We start from the raw sequence: 14,583 nt of genomic DNA, 5'->3' as shown, positions 1-14,583 counted from the left end.
TCGCGGGTACGTCCCGAGTACCCCCGAGCAGATCAGCACCGCAATAGTAGCAGCGCCTCTACGGTATCCACACGTACAAGGATGGAATCGCCGTGCGCCGGTGTGCTAGCACCGCAAGCCCGGCTAGGGTTTCGAAGGGAGTTTGGGAATAGGAGGCGGCCAGGGTTTCTGAAAAACTCAATGCGCCTTGGCCCCTGCCTATTCTTATATAGAGCACGCTAATGGCCATTAATCAACATTAAAGCCCATTATGACTCTAAACCCTAATGGTCCTTTAATCAATATTAAAGCCCATTAGCAGATCCAATCCGCAAACTCAATCGCCTCTAGGGCATATCACCAACACTCCCCTGTGCTTGCTTGGCCGGTTGAGCACGGGTGGGAGTGAGAACACGGGAGAGAGGGAGTGGGAGCAAGTGGCTGCACGTGAGTGAGGGAGAGTGAGTGAGGTGTGGGGCCGGCCAGCTAGGTGGGTCCCACATGTAAAAGAAAGAAATTCATTTTAACTGTGAAATCCATTCTTTTCTCTCCTGAATTCACTTCTCTCATCCGAATGACTTTAAACGAATTGCACTAGTGCGCCAAAACAAATTTGCCTTGAGTTTAATCATGATTCTAATGATGCACAATTAAACTTAATCGTGCGATTATGGAATTTAGGATGTGACAGATATGTAGAATACGCATGATACATTGTGAACACATAAACATGAGCAATGAGAAGATAAAATTAAAATTGAATAAAGCTGAGCTGTACTAACCGGCGTGAGAAACAAAAAGCACAGGGATTTGAAGTGACACTGGCAACGGTTCCACTCTCACACGAAGACACGTCGTGGGTGAAACAAATTGACTCGGCGATTCACCTTTCCCTCTCCCTTAACATAAACCCGATCGTCTTTTCCCTCTCTCATAACAGGTCTGCAACCTATTTTGATTTATTAGGTGGGCTGAAATAGACAGCAAAAGATAAAAGTCAACACAATATAAAGGAATAAACAGCCTACAAATGCGTGTGTATGGGGAAGGAGCACCTTGCACGAATCTTCTAGCTAATCGAGTGGACGAGAATTGGATTGCAAACACAAAATAAAACAGCTGATAAGTGTGATTAGCGGACGAGAATTGGACTGCAAACACAAAATAAAACAGCTGATAAGTGTATAGAAGTTCCGTTGCTAATATCTTCTCTAGCCCCATCTGTTGCCAGGAAGTAGGAAAACAGATCAGGGGATGTGTAACGACACTGATTTACAAAAGATTAGCATGGAAATCTTGTTTTGGGCCTTTCACGATTGATGCACGCTTTCTCGAATTTTTAAAAATTTTAAATTTAGCTGAAATATTCCATTTCAAAAAATTGCAAAAATACATTCTCACATGTTCAGCAGGCGAGATTTAAAAATCGCCCGTTGAACGGGTGAGAAATGATATGGCAAGCCACATGTATGTGCAGAGATTCTTCTCGCCCTTCGTCCACCCAGAGATGGAGAAATATTTCTCTCACTCAAAGGTCGAGAATGGCTGTTTTTTATAAAAAATGTATTTCCCACCCATAGTGAATTTTATATAAGACAAGATTTATTTTATTTGCGCAAAAGCAATTTCATCAGATAGTAGAACCTTGTATTTTTATTAACACATAGATGTGGCTATAAAGTATCTATGGTTAATATAAAGTCCGTGGTACATGATTTAGGATAGTAGAATGTTGGAGCTAGAACAGAGAATTTGCTACGTGGAACGGGGATGTTTTCCCCTTCTCACATGCACGAGCACTCTACCTCTTCTTGAAGACACAAGAGAGCCTGACGCATTTGAAATTAAGTGTAGAATCAAATTATAATGACACATTACGCTTCAAAGCTATACGCTTGGACATCACAACAATTCTGATTCTGAATCATTCAGAATGCCTCTATTTTCACTAGATCAATCATATTGATCATCACAAATGTTTGCCCTTTTATAGTCGCCATGCATTTCTCGTCCTCCCAATGAGCGAGAAATCGCCCCGCATAATGGATTGTTCTCCAAGAAGAAGTTTTCTCTCTCTAAATTTTGCTCTCTTAGCAGGCAATCCATTTCCTAGGCCCACTAGGAGCACAACTCCCATGGATCTCCACTTAGAGAGATTTTTGTAAATCTCGCTCTCTAAGCGGGTGATTCATTTCTTAGCCTCGATAGCAATCATGGAAGCCACGGTGGAAGGCCCGATGAACTCTTCTCGTCCTCTGGTTGGATGATGATATTGATCGCCCTCTCAGAGTGTGAGATTTATCTCGCCCGCTGAAACGCAACCGGGTCCTATTTTTGTAATTTTTTGAAACGGGCATATATTTCTGCTAAATTAGAAAATATAAAATATGATAAATCCGCTTTCTCAACATGTGTGGCGAATCGGCCTAGCCCATGGGCCTTTGGCGAGAGCGCGTACGTGCGCCGCTGCAGTGGAACTTGGCAGATCACACAGAAGCAGCTCGTGCGCGCTGCATGGGCTGAACGAGACAGGTGGAAACGCCAGCCCGCGCGCATGGCGGGGCGAGTAAGCTCTAGGCCTTGGGCCGCACCGCGGAGCTCACGTCGTGCCACGGGGCTGTCGCGTTCAGCCCGGCGTAGAAATTCCACCACTGGGAGTAGAATGGCGGGGCTCTGTCTTCCGCGCCCGCCGGTGCCGTCTGTCGCCAAAGCCTAAAATGTGTGGCCTGTTTATTGCGCAGTACAGTTCAGGCCTAAAAGGCCGAAGCTTTACTCTCCTCATCATTCGTTCAGTAGGCTTGCCTGAACTTCTGAGCCCATTGCACTTTCGCGACATGGTGCCAGTAAGACATACAGTTCTTTCTCTTCATTATCTTTCTTTGGTTGAGTAGTACTTGCATGGTGCGTGTTTTTTCAATTACGAAGCACGGCTAAACGATCCTATTCACATTGGATCTTTCACGATGCATGCTCTCCTCTGACTCTGAGGAATAAAATACGCAATGCTCCATCTTTCTTTTGTCATCTTCACGTGGTACTACTAATTTACTATAAACTACTCCATCCACTTTAAAATAAATAACGTTTTAGCATCTACTATAATATTTAAAATATATGACGTCACTATTACAGAACCGGTTATAACAGCTCATCATTGTCGGTTGTGCAAGAACCGATAGTGAAAATGTATCTGTCGGTGTATCAGGAACCAGGGGTCCCTGAGTCCCGAGATCGGGCCGACCATCCGCCACGCGTCACCATCCCGCGAGGTTCGCCCTGCGAGATAAGAAGAAGCTAAGTCCCGGGAGAAGGTGCTCGGGGCCGCCGCCTCTGGTTCCCGAGCACCCCAGTTCCCCGATGATCCGCGGAGTCCAAGTACCGGGAAGGAAGTGCTCGGGAGAGAGTGCTCGGGGCTGCACGTGGTAGCCCCCGAGGACTCGGTTCCCCGAAGGGTTCCCCCAGTGCTCAGGAGAGAGTGCTCGGGGCTGCACGTGGCAGCCCCCGAGGACTCGGTTCCCCGAAGGGTTCCCCCAGTGCTCGGGAGAGAGTGCTCGGGGCTGCACGTGGCAGCCCCCGAGGACTCGGTTCCCCGAAGGGTTCCCCCAGTGCTCGGGAGAGAGTGCTCGGGGCTGCACGTGGCAGCCCCCGAGGACTCGGTTCCCCGAAGGTTTCCCCCAGTGCTCGGGAGAGAGTGCTCGGGGCTGCACGTGGCAGCCCCCGAGGACTCGGTTCCCCGAAGGTTTCCCCCAGTGCTCGGGAGAGAGTGCTCGGGGCTGCACGTGACAGCCCCCGAGGACTCGGTTCCCCGAAGGTCTCACCGGAGTGCTCGGGAGAGAGTGCTCGGGGCTGCACGTGGCAGCCCCCGAGAACTCGGTTCCCCGAAGGTTCGCGCAAGATCGTTCGACGACCCAAAGGGTCCCCTCGCGGGGGTGTCAACCAGTCAAAGACACGAATGCCGCATTTAATAGGCACGCGCGGCCTGACATCCTGATATCCTGACATTCTCAGCTGCCCACGCCCTAGTGTCAGACCCTGCCATGCTCTGGCAGGGGGGCGTGGGTCCATTAAATGCACGGGTCCCGCCCCGTTTCACCCGGGTGCCTCGGGATAACATTGCCAGAATCGAAGCGCTCCGCCTGCCACCCTTCCCCGGCAGAAGAACAAGACAGGGTGGGCGCACCGGGCACCTCTGCGGCTGCCCGGTGGGCCCTCTTAATGGCGCCGGAGGACCTCCACAGTGACGGGTGATCGGATGCACGCCGCAATTTTCCACCGCCCCTGTCACTTCGCCAAGACGGAATGATGACGCCTTTCTCCGTGGCACCTTGGCACGTGCGCCCCCTCTTTCCCATTCAGGATAAGTCGAGGTCGGCGCGCCTATAAAAGAAAAGGATGGAGAATACATAAAACCACGCTCACAGCTCACAGCTCACGACACACAACACACGACTCACGACTCATCCTTGAAGAATTCCGCCTCAGATCCGGAAGCCCTCAAGAAGCACCCGAAGCCCAGATCAAAAGACGAAGAACATCACAAACAAGCTCAAGCTAAGCTAGAACACGAGAGCCTCAAGCTCTCTGTAGACAGCTCACCCCTGTAACCAGATACATCCTTGAAGAATTCCCCTCAAGGATAGATATAGCACTCACACGGGAGTAGGGTGTTACGCCTCCGTGCGGCCCGAACCTGTCTAAACCCCGGTGCACCCATCTTTCTCGCACTAGGACGATCATCTCCCACCAGCCACTGTATTTATTTCCGTTCCCATTTATTTCCCAGACAAGCTCGTTCAGGATCATCCCCCGGCCGAATCTCTAAAAAGGGGTCTCTCGGGATCCCTGCGACAGGAGTTCATCCTCCAACAGTATCACTGTCGGTTCTTAACCTCCTGTGCCAAAACGATAATGGAGCAGCTAAGAACCAGCACTGATACTGATTATTAGTGCTGGTTTGTGTTACAAACTAGCACTAGTCGGTATTAGTGACAGTTCTAACCATGAACCAGTAGTGAAACTTAAATTAGACCTAAAATTTTAATAGATTTCAATTTTCGTTGAGGGCTCACGTTCGACTTGTCTCTCTTATCTCTCTCTCAGCCACTTGTTCTATCTTATCTCTTATCTATCTCTTCGCCTCTCTTCCTCCCACTCCCACGCCACCACTCCCTGCTCCTACTCCCCTGCCGTCGTCCCTCCGCTCCTCCCCTTCCTCCTGCTCCCGCTCCTTCCCTACCGCCCCTCCGCTGCTCCCACTCCCTCTCCCTCTCCACACTCCTCGCCTAGCCCTCCACGGTCCCTGCACTAGATCTAGGAGCGAGGCGTCGCGTGGAAGCCGCTCGGCCACCCACAAGCATGGCATCGCGGGGGGAGGAGGGAGGAGGGCTTCCTCTTCACTTTGGCTACGACACAGGCGACAGGGATTGGAGCATGATGGGGGTGACCAAATCCAGAGCTGATCGGAGTTCGAAGGGGCGTCCGCTTGGCGCTCGGCATGTGACCACGAACGCGTGTGGGCTATGATGGTGGCCTTTGTGCTGCCGCGTTTTCTTGTGCAGTGACAGTGGCGGCAGCGGTGGTAGCAGCAAGGCCAAGCTCCCAATGGTGATGGTAGCAACGACGGTGAGAGCACCGTATTGAGTGGCGACGGGAGTGTCAACCGAGCTGACTCGAAATCGAGTCAGCTCATTTTTTTTCTAAAAGGGGCAACACTACCGGTTGTGCAACCGACGGTGATTGGCTCGGACATTCACTGCCGACCAATCAGTGTCGGATGCAAACCGGCAGTGAAAGTCCTTTTACAACCGGCGGTGGTCTATGATTTTATAGTAGTATGTTCTACAATTTCAAGGTAACTTTAACTCAATTTTTTTAGTGAAACCCTTCTAATTAAATAACTTTATTTCCAATGCAAGTTTTATTTTTCATATAATGAATGGTATTAAAAGATGGTAAAATAATTATTTTATCTTTCATCTTAACACTTATATTCAATCTTAAAACGCTATCAATTTTGAGATAGAGGGTGTATTTTACAAGGAATTCTTCATATGTGCCCGGCGTGCCGCTCAACGTCCGTACTTCCAAGCACATGAACGCGTGACGCGAGAACCGACGCCCTTGCCCGGCCGCGCGGAGCCGAAGACGTACCCAGGTCATGATTCCGGGTCGTGCCGGGTGCCGTCGGGTCCACGCCTCCTGGGCCCCGCGCGCGCACGTACTGCGCCCAAACAAAACAGCTGCCCCCGGCGGTCGCGCACGGCCGCCAACTGCCCGTGTCGCTGTGCGCCGGCGCCGCCCCGCTACCCACGTACGCGTCCAGACCTGCCGGTCAAGCGGAGACATCAGTTTCCTTTTCCTATAATTCCTGTCTACCACCACAGATCGATCGAGATCTCTCGTGACGACGGCGACGATTTTGCCGCGCAGCGTTTCCACGACGGCGACGGCACTCCCGGGCCCCCATGTGTGAGGACTGAGGAGGGAGCGTGCCCTCGCGGGCGGTGGCCTGCTGCTGCGACATCACTCTAGCAGTGCGACGACACTCGACGACGATCGAGCTGCAAGTCTCGAGTGACGTTCACGATTCGGATCGTACGACGACACTCGAACGGTGTGACGTTAGGCAAAGAAAGACCCGTCGACCCTTCCTGCGAGATCTCTGAACGAAATGCACCTCGTTTCCCTGTGCTCGTTCGTCAGCTCGAGACAGACAGTCAGACGCGCTGCCGTTTGAGTACCGCCATGGCGCTGGATCCTGCTCTCTTCAGATATATTGACGATCGAGCTGAGTCTGTGACGATGTTCTCCGATTTTTCAGTCGCCTGCAGATCGAAGCACCAAGAGTATTGTACGCGACACGCTGGTTAAAAAAACATGGCCAGATTAATTTATAAACCAAGTCTGACTTGTCCACGAGAAGAGTGCTACTCGAATGACGAATCAAAGGTGAGCAGATGACCTGTCCAGGCAACGGATTAGACAAAGCCTTGAGGTACAAAGGTCGAGGACCAGTTGGATAAAGATGCATTCGATGGCGATTTGATAGAATATACTGTGACGTGTGGATCGTTTATACTAGCATAAAAAAGAGAAGGGACCTGGCCAATCCCCAGCCAGACTTTTGCCTATCTGATGCTAATAAGTTCAGATAGGGTATTTGATGAAAATCTTGCCCCGGTTAATTTCCGATCGCGCGATTACGGTGTTGATATCGCTACCTTTCTGAAAACGTTGTCTCCGGAAATTGGCGTTGTTGGTTCTTCTATTCGAGGTGTACTGCATCGTCGGTGCCTTCAGTTTCTTTAGTAGGTTAGCCCATACGTCTTTGCTCAGCGTGGCGGCGTCTCCAGTTTATTTGGCTCTCCTAATACTAGTTGTTGTATGATAAGTACTCTTCCGAAGCATGCGTTCGCTGACTATCTGAGGGATTGGTTCGATGTGGGAGTAGATCTTCGCTAACCAAACTGCTGCTAGCGTGGAAGTAGGGCTTCACCGACTTGTTGCTTAGGATGTTGGTTTGTTACGCGAATTGAGTTATGTTGGGCACGGCTGTACGTTGGTTGCGCCGTGTGTTGTGAGCGTCGTTGAGTTGTTCGGGGTCATTTTCGATGGCTTCTTTTGTAGGTTTACCTCTACGTCCTGGCTTCTCGGTGGCTCTTCATTCAGTTTGACGCTTCACGACAGAGTTTTGATCCAATACGCGCTCCTCCGAAGTGTTGTGCTGTCGACTTATGTAACAGAGAGGTGTGGCGTGGGAGCAAGGCTCCGACGATTGAGTTGTGAGGGTGATAGTTGTTTGGTTGGTTAGCGCGCGAATTGAGTTAGGTTGATCCTGTCTGTTGTCAAGTTTATGCTTTTGGTATGAGTGTTGCAAGTGGAGTTGATGTCGTATTGTCGTCTCAGAGTTGTCTTCAGGGTTGTCTACCGATTTTATTTAAAATCGCGCAGTTGTGAGTTTTTAGTCCGATTTTTCTTATAAACTAAACTAATTTTCTTCTTTTATAAAAAAACCGATAATGTTCTTATCGTGCTTTCAGAAAAAATGCTAACAAGTTCAGTGACCAAGTCAGACTCACGGCGGCCCTCCAAGTTGCTTAAGGAATTATTTGTCCATACCAAATGAAAAAGAACAATAAAAGTGGATAGAGACATAAGATGTATACCTATAATCTTTCCCTCTTTCTTTTTTTAAGGGAAATAATCTTTCTCTCTTTCTTGATCATATTATGTTATGTACAACTCAAGAACACTTCCCTTCTTATGCAGGGACGGAGAAACCTCTGTTTACATTAGTTAAGTAATATGGGACTAAAACAATAACACTAACGGACCTCTAATCCTATAGGCCTGGTTTAGATAATTGTCTACGCATGTAGTCCATAGATGGGCCATATCACAATACTCGTTATATACTAGTTCGGTTCAAGAATATGAGCAAACATATCCTCGAATTAAAGTCTATGACCTACAGGCATTTCGATATGATGTAGTAAGGCAAGTATATGAACGTGTAACGTGAGTGTAGGATCGGGAACGATAATAAGAGAAGATGAATAGGTATTTTAATAAATTTTTTTAAATTGATGGTTTTTTTATTTAGATCATCCAACATACTTAAAATTTAAACGGAAGTAAAAATAGAGAGATGTTTTAATAAGAGAAAATCAAGACAACATAACTCCACAGATGTTATATGAAACATATGTTCTATTTAAGATCAATCTATGTGTCTTAGCACTCAAAAGATCACAACTTACATAGAAACAAGAAAAGATGAACACCGAGGAACGAAACTCTCCAAATTAATTGTCTAGAGGCAAGAGAATTCAAGACCCTATCAAATAATTATGTGTATGCAAATTTTATGCCTCTATTAATAAGAAGAATGACCTCACAAGGTGCTGAAATTTCAACCCAAAAATCAAAATGAAAATCAAATCTGAAAACCATAAAACTTGCAAACTTACAATGGAATCAATAGAGGGAAACTAGAAGTAAATGAGCACAATAACATGAAGAAAAATAAACTTCATTGCAGCAGAGATCAGCGCTATTTTAGACAGATTATAAAGATTTTTTTTCACAAAGCTCTCACATAATACATAGACTAAACACCCATCTTGCTCTTCTCTAAAACCCTAGTTCTAAGCTCTTAAATAAGTGGTATAAGGGTGCTCAAATGACTGGTTCATACTCTCATAGTCCTACTCCTCTATTTATAAGCCTAGGAAATTTGACCTCTAAGTTTTCTAGTTTTTTTTTTCCTAAAATACCTATCTCTTTTAGTACACTTCTACCTACTACCGAGGATATTTTGGTCCATTTTCTTCTTCATTCATCGGACGGCCGTGATGCCTTCACGACTTCACCTCGACGCAAGCTTCACGATGGTGTCACGTACTCCTCCAGTCATCCCATGGTTTTGAGGCCAAACCGCGAAACTGCCTGCACGCTTCTTAAAGCGTAACTCGTCGCCTTGCTTACACCTTAAGCAAACGCTTTGATGTCGACGCGTGTTCTCCGTCATGCGATCCTAACCACTAGCAAGTCTCTCCCGCTCCCGATCCCTCAGGCCGCTTTATCACTTCCACCTGCATCCCCTTCGCTCGATTTTGTCAACACGCCGTCTTCATCCGTCTTCCATACTTTGCTTCACCTCCACATGTTCAGCTAGGATCACCCTTGACTCCGTCCAGCCTCCTTGATCGTCCGGCACCAAGCACTCTGCTTGACCCCGATCATCCCGTCGACCGCTAAGTTGCATCCATCACCTGTACATCATGAGACAAGTAAACACATATCTTCAACTCCAATTCCAGTTAGTCCATAATCAGTATGCTCAAATAAAATCCCAAATCAATTCAAATCACATCAAAGCTCATGCAAAACCGAAGATCATCAAGCCAAATAAATATCAATATCAATCACTCATAATAAGTAAAATAAGGCATATTTTAACTTGATTTCTCAATCTCTCCCTTAATGAGTGCATTGATAACCCTTAAAGCACAAAGATTTTAGTTTGAAGAAATTAAAACAAGATAAGCTCATCCAAGTGATCAAAAACTCGAGAAAGAGCAAAATATGTCACTCGCTATAAGAAAGGTTGTAAAAGCCCTAAGAGAGGCAAAGAGGAACCAAAAACCTCAAAAGAGGAAGAAAAACTCAAAAACCCAAAAACTCATGCTCCTACTTGATGATTGCATATTTTCAATTTTTCCCCTTTCATTTCTAGATAAATGCAATTTTCGCCCCCTTTGTTGAATATTTGTGCATAATAGCTTTGGCCTTTGGGCATATTTTCTCTTCCTTTAGCAATACAAACATCAAGGATACAAGACTGTGCAAAAGATATGCAAATGAAATGCAAGCTTACAAAACTTCACATATAGATCATAAAGCACTTTTAAGGACTAGAGATGTCAAAGCACTATGAGAGTAAATAATATAGCTCAAAGGCACATAAAGTCTCGAAGTGAGTTCATGTCAGAAGCACTGGGAGTGAAGCAAGTTTTGATCATATCGTCCAATTATCCAAAAGATGTTACCACAAAAGCATTCACAGTTTCATGATCAGTGCAAAGATTAGAGAAACTAGTGCTAAATCAAGTTCAAACTAGGCAACCAAGCTTAACCTGACAGACTATACAAACACCCACACATCAATCAAAGCCTTAGTTTGATAACATGAAAAGAACATTCTTAGCACATTAAAACACACAAGTTAATTTTCTCTTTTGATCATTTAATTATCCTCAAGTGAGTTTTAAACAACTATAGGTTCACTTCTTTGGCAAACCAAATGAAGTCTTAAGCCACTGTATTGGATTCAATTTTAGCTCAAAACTTGATCATTCATTTTATTAACTCAACATAGGATTCAAGATATACAATTTTTCACAAAGCCAAAACAAGTTGTGCCTTTGCGACACAAAAGAGCACATAATTTAAGCATGGGCTAAACATTTACATAGATAAAGGACAAAGACCCCAATCTGCTGAACTGAACAAAGCGGCTTAGCACAAGCTTTTCACAGAACTAGCCATAATTTAAGCATTGATCAAGATAAAACAAATACTCAAGGGTGACAAGAGATTATGTTCATATTTCAAGTTCATTCTTAGAAAAGACAAGCTTGCTCAACAGATTTTATGCCATGTTTCAATAAAAGCCTAAGCTTGCATAAATTGTTATACATCTATTACACTTAGCACAAATTCACAACTAGTACAAGAAAGTGCAAAAAACATATAAGTGAAGCTTGCTAACATAATTATCTTACAAAATGCTATGCAATGCAATAAAAATATGATAGAGTATGTACAAAAGCAACCCCCTCACACAATGTCATAGGGATGACACACGCCAAGCTCTCCCCTCAAAAAGGTAAACCTTATTGCATCTAGAGACTTGGTAAATATGTTGGGTAACTGGTGTTGGGTATCTATGTAGCTCAACTCAATGTCTCATTTCTCATTGTGGTCTCTTAGGAAGTGGAATCTCACATCTATGTGTTTGGTTCTGTAGTGCTGAACTGGGTTATTGGCTAAGCTTATGGCACTGGTGTAGTCACACAAAAGTGGCACACTCTTAAAATTTAACCTAAAATCCCTCAAAGTAGCAACCATCCATAAAATCTGTGAGCAACAGCTAGCAATAGCTACATATTCAGCTTCACCAGTAGGCTATGTAACGTTAGACTGCTTGCGAGAAGACTAACACACAAGAGAAGTACCCAATAATGATAAGTACCAGAGGTACTCTTCCTATCAATTTGCAAAATCCGTATCCGAAAAGCCACGAAGAGAAAGCGAAGAGGATGTAGAAAACCAAATGCCATACTCGAAAGTGTGCTTGAGATACCTCAGAATGTGTTTCACCACTTGGCGGTGAGACATCCTCGGTGAAGCCTGGAAGCGAGCACACAAGCAGACGGTGAAGTGGATGTCGGGTCTTATCGCCGTCAGGTACAGGAGGGAGCATATCATGCTCATGTACTCCCGCCTGTCCACCTCCTCGCCATCTTCATCCAGATCAAGCACGATCGAGGTAGCCATCGGTGTTGCCAATGTCTTTGCATCGCTTATATCGATCTTCTTCAGCAAATTATTGGTGTACTTCGTTTAGTGGATGAATGTACCTTGCTTGCATTGCTTGATTTGTAGCCTAAGAAAGAAGTTGAGCTCACCCATAATGGACATATCGAATTCCCTACTCATAATTTCTGCAAACTTGGCCGCAAGTACATGAGAAGAGCCATAAAAAATGATATTATCCGCGTAAATCTGAACAAGTAAGAAATCATTGCCATGCCTGAGAGTGAACAAAGTTTAATCCATTGACCCCATCAATCGGTGATATAGGAACCGGGGGTTTCCGAGTCCCGAGGCCAAGACAGCGCAGTGCCACATGGTGCCCTCCCTCGGGGACCATCTCCCCGAGGGTCCGAGAAAAGCCAGGTCCGGGAGGGGGTGCTCGGGGCTAAGAACAGTTGGTCCCCGAGAAGAGCCAGGTCCGAGAGGGGGCGCTCGGGGCCAAGAACAGTTGGTCCCCGAGTACCCAGAGTTCCCCGAGGACCCGAGGAGCCCCTTGCCGGTGGACCCCGTAAGGACTCCACGATGAGGTGTCATTCGGTGGGAGGCCCGATGCTGTATTTAATGGGGAGCATGGACGGCCACATCCAACCACTCTCCCCCACGCCTACCGTACTGATTACGCCAGCTCCTACCGCCGCCTGGCAGGGAGGCGTGGGCACAATTAATGCGGCGGGTCCCATCGCATGTCCCTTCGCGGGGCCCAAGGAGAAAGACGGCTTGAAGATATCTTCGATGGGCTCGAGGCTTATCGCCTATCACTCCGTTGCATCAGACCGTGTCAGACCTACTCTGACCAGACAGGCATGAGAGTGTACTCAGAGGCTGGCCAGTGGGGCCCCCTGCACCTGCTAAAGTTGGGGTGTAAAGACTGACGGGACCGTCCGAGGGGCGCATTTTCAACCCTCTGTAACTTCAACTGTAGACCCATGATGGTTGTTTTTCATTTATTATTTACGGGAACTTGTGCCCTCATTCTGGACACTCCCTGGAGGGCCTCCCCCCCATAGATAAAAGGGGGGAGCACTTCGTAGAAGAACAAGCCAACAAGAAACCGGCAAGACAAGCTCAGGAGACCAAAATACCTGACTTGAGACTTCAGATAGCCAGAGCTTGTAACACAAGGAAAAACGAGAGTGCTAGAGATCCAGAGAAAGGCATTCCAAGAGCATTAATAACACACTAGACACACAGGAATAGGATATTACGCCTCTGTGCGGCCTGAACCTGCCTAAATTCTTGGTGCCTTTACTCCTACTAGCCGACGATCATTCGTCCCACCTAAGTCCCATACACACGCATTAACCCCGCGTACGAGGTAGATCTAGAATCAGCCCCCCAGCCGAATCTCAAAGGGGGTCCCTCAGGATCCCCGCTTGCAGTGTTCATCCACCAACACCATCACATACCCATACCCAAGTAAGAAAGACCTAAGTCTATCATACCAAGTCCTAGGTGTCTGCTTAAGCCTATACAAAGCTTTCTGAAGCTTGTATACTCTATGAGGGTATTTGGGATGCTCAAAGCCTGAGAGTTGCTTGACATAGACATCTTCCTCTATGAAACCATTTAGGAAAGTACTCTTGATATCTATTTGATACAACGTGAAACATCGGGATGCTGCAAATGCAAGGAGGATCCTAATAGCTTCTAGCCTAGCTACAGGTGCAAATGTCTCTCCAAAGTCTACCCCCTCTACCTGAGTGAAACCCCAAGCTACTAGTCTAGCCTTTTTTCTTTCTATAGATCCATTCTCTCCCTGTTTGTTTTTGAAAACCCATTTGGTGCCTATGGTGTGAACATTTGGGGTGGCTTTGCTAGGACCCAAATTTGGTTTCTCTTAAAGTTTTCAAGCTCTTTATGCATGGCATTGACCCAACTCGAATAAGATAAAACATGTCCAACATTATGGAGCTCAAAAGAAGCAACAAATGTAGAATCAGTGAAATGAGCATGAGAAACAGATTTGGACCTCGTTATCCTCTCACCAAGGTCGCCGATCATCAGCTGTGGAGGATGTCGCCGCTGAATGTGTTGAGGGGATTCGCGCTGCGAGATGACCTCCCCCTCAAACACTGTTGGTGCAGACTTGAAAGCAGCTAAAGTGGAAGTAGAGGCTGTAGGACCCTCTGCCGATATCGAGGAGGTAGGAACCAGCTCAGGAGCGAGTGTAGTAGTATAAAGTAGTGGATCATCCTTGTCATCCCCAAAAGCTAGAAGGTCGTTGTCTATAAAAATGATTTCGCTCATCTTCTGATCACCTGTACACTCAAAGACAGAGCTAGCACAAGAGGTTGATTCATCAAAGGTCACATCACAGGACTCTATAATGGTGTTAATGTCAAGATTAAAGACCCTGTAAGAATGACCATGAAAAGAATACCTTAAGAAAATACCATCGAAAGAATGTGACTTGAACTTGTCAAGATTTGCACGCTTTAGGATGAAGCACTGACACCAAAAAAACTCTCAAATGCAAAAACTTCGGCTTTCTCCCAAAACACAACT

Source organism: Phragmites australis, chromosome 17 (genome assembly GCF_958298935.1).
Source record: "Phragmites australis chromosome 17, lpPhrAust1.1, whole genome shotgun sequence".
In the NCBI taxonomy this organism is placed as follows: Eukaryota; Viridiplantae; Streptophyta; class Magnoliopsida; order Poales; family Poaceae; genus Phragmites; species Phragmites australis.
The sequence above is the reverse complement of the archived record's forward strand: the minus strand, read 5'-3'. Positions refer to the sequence as shown.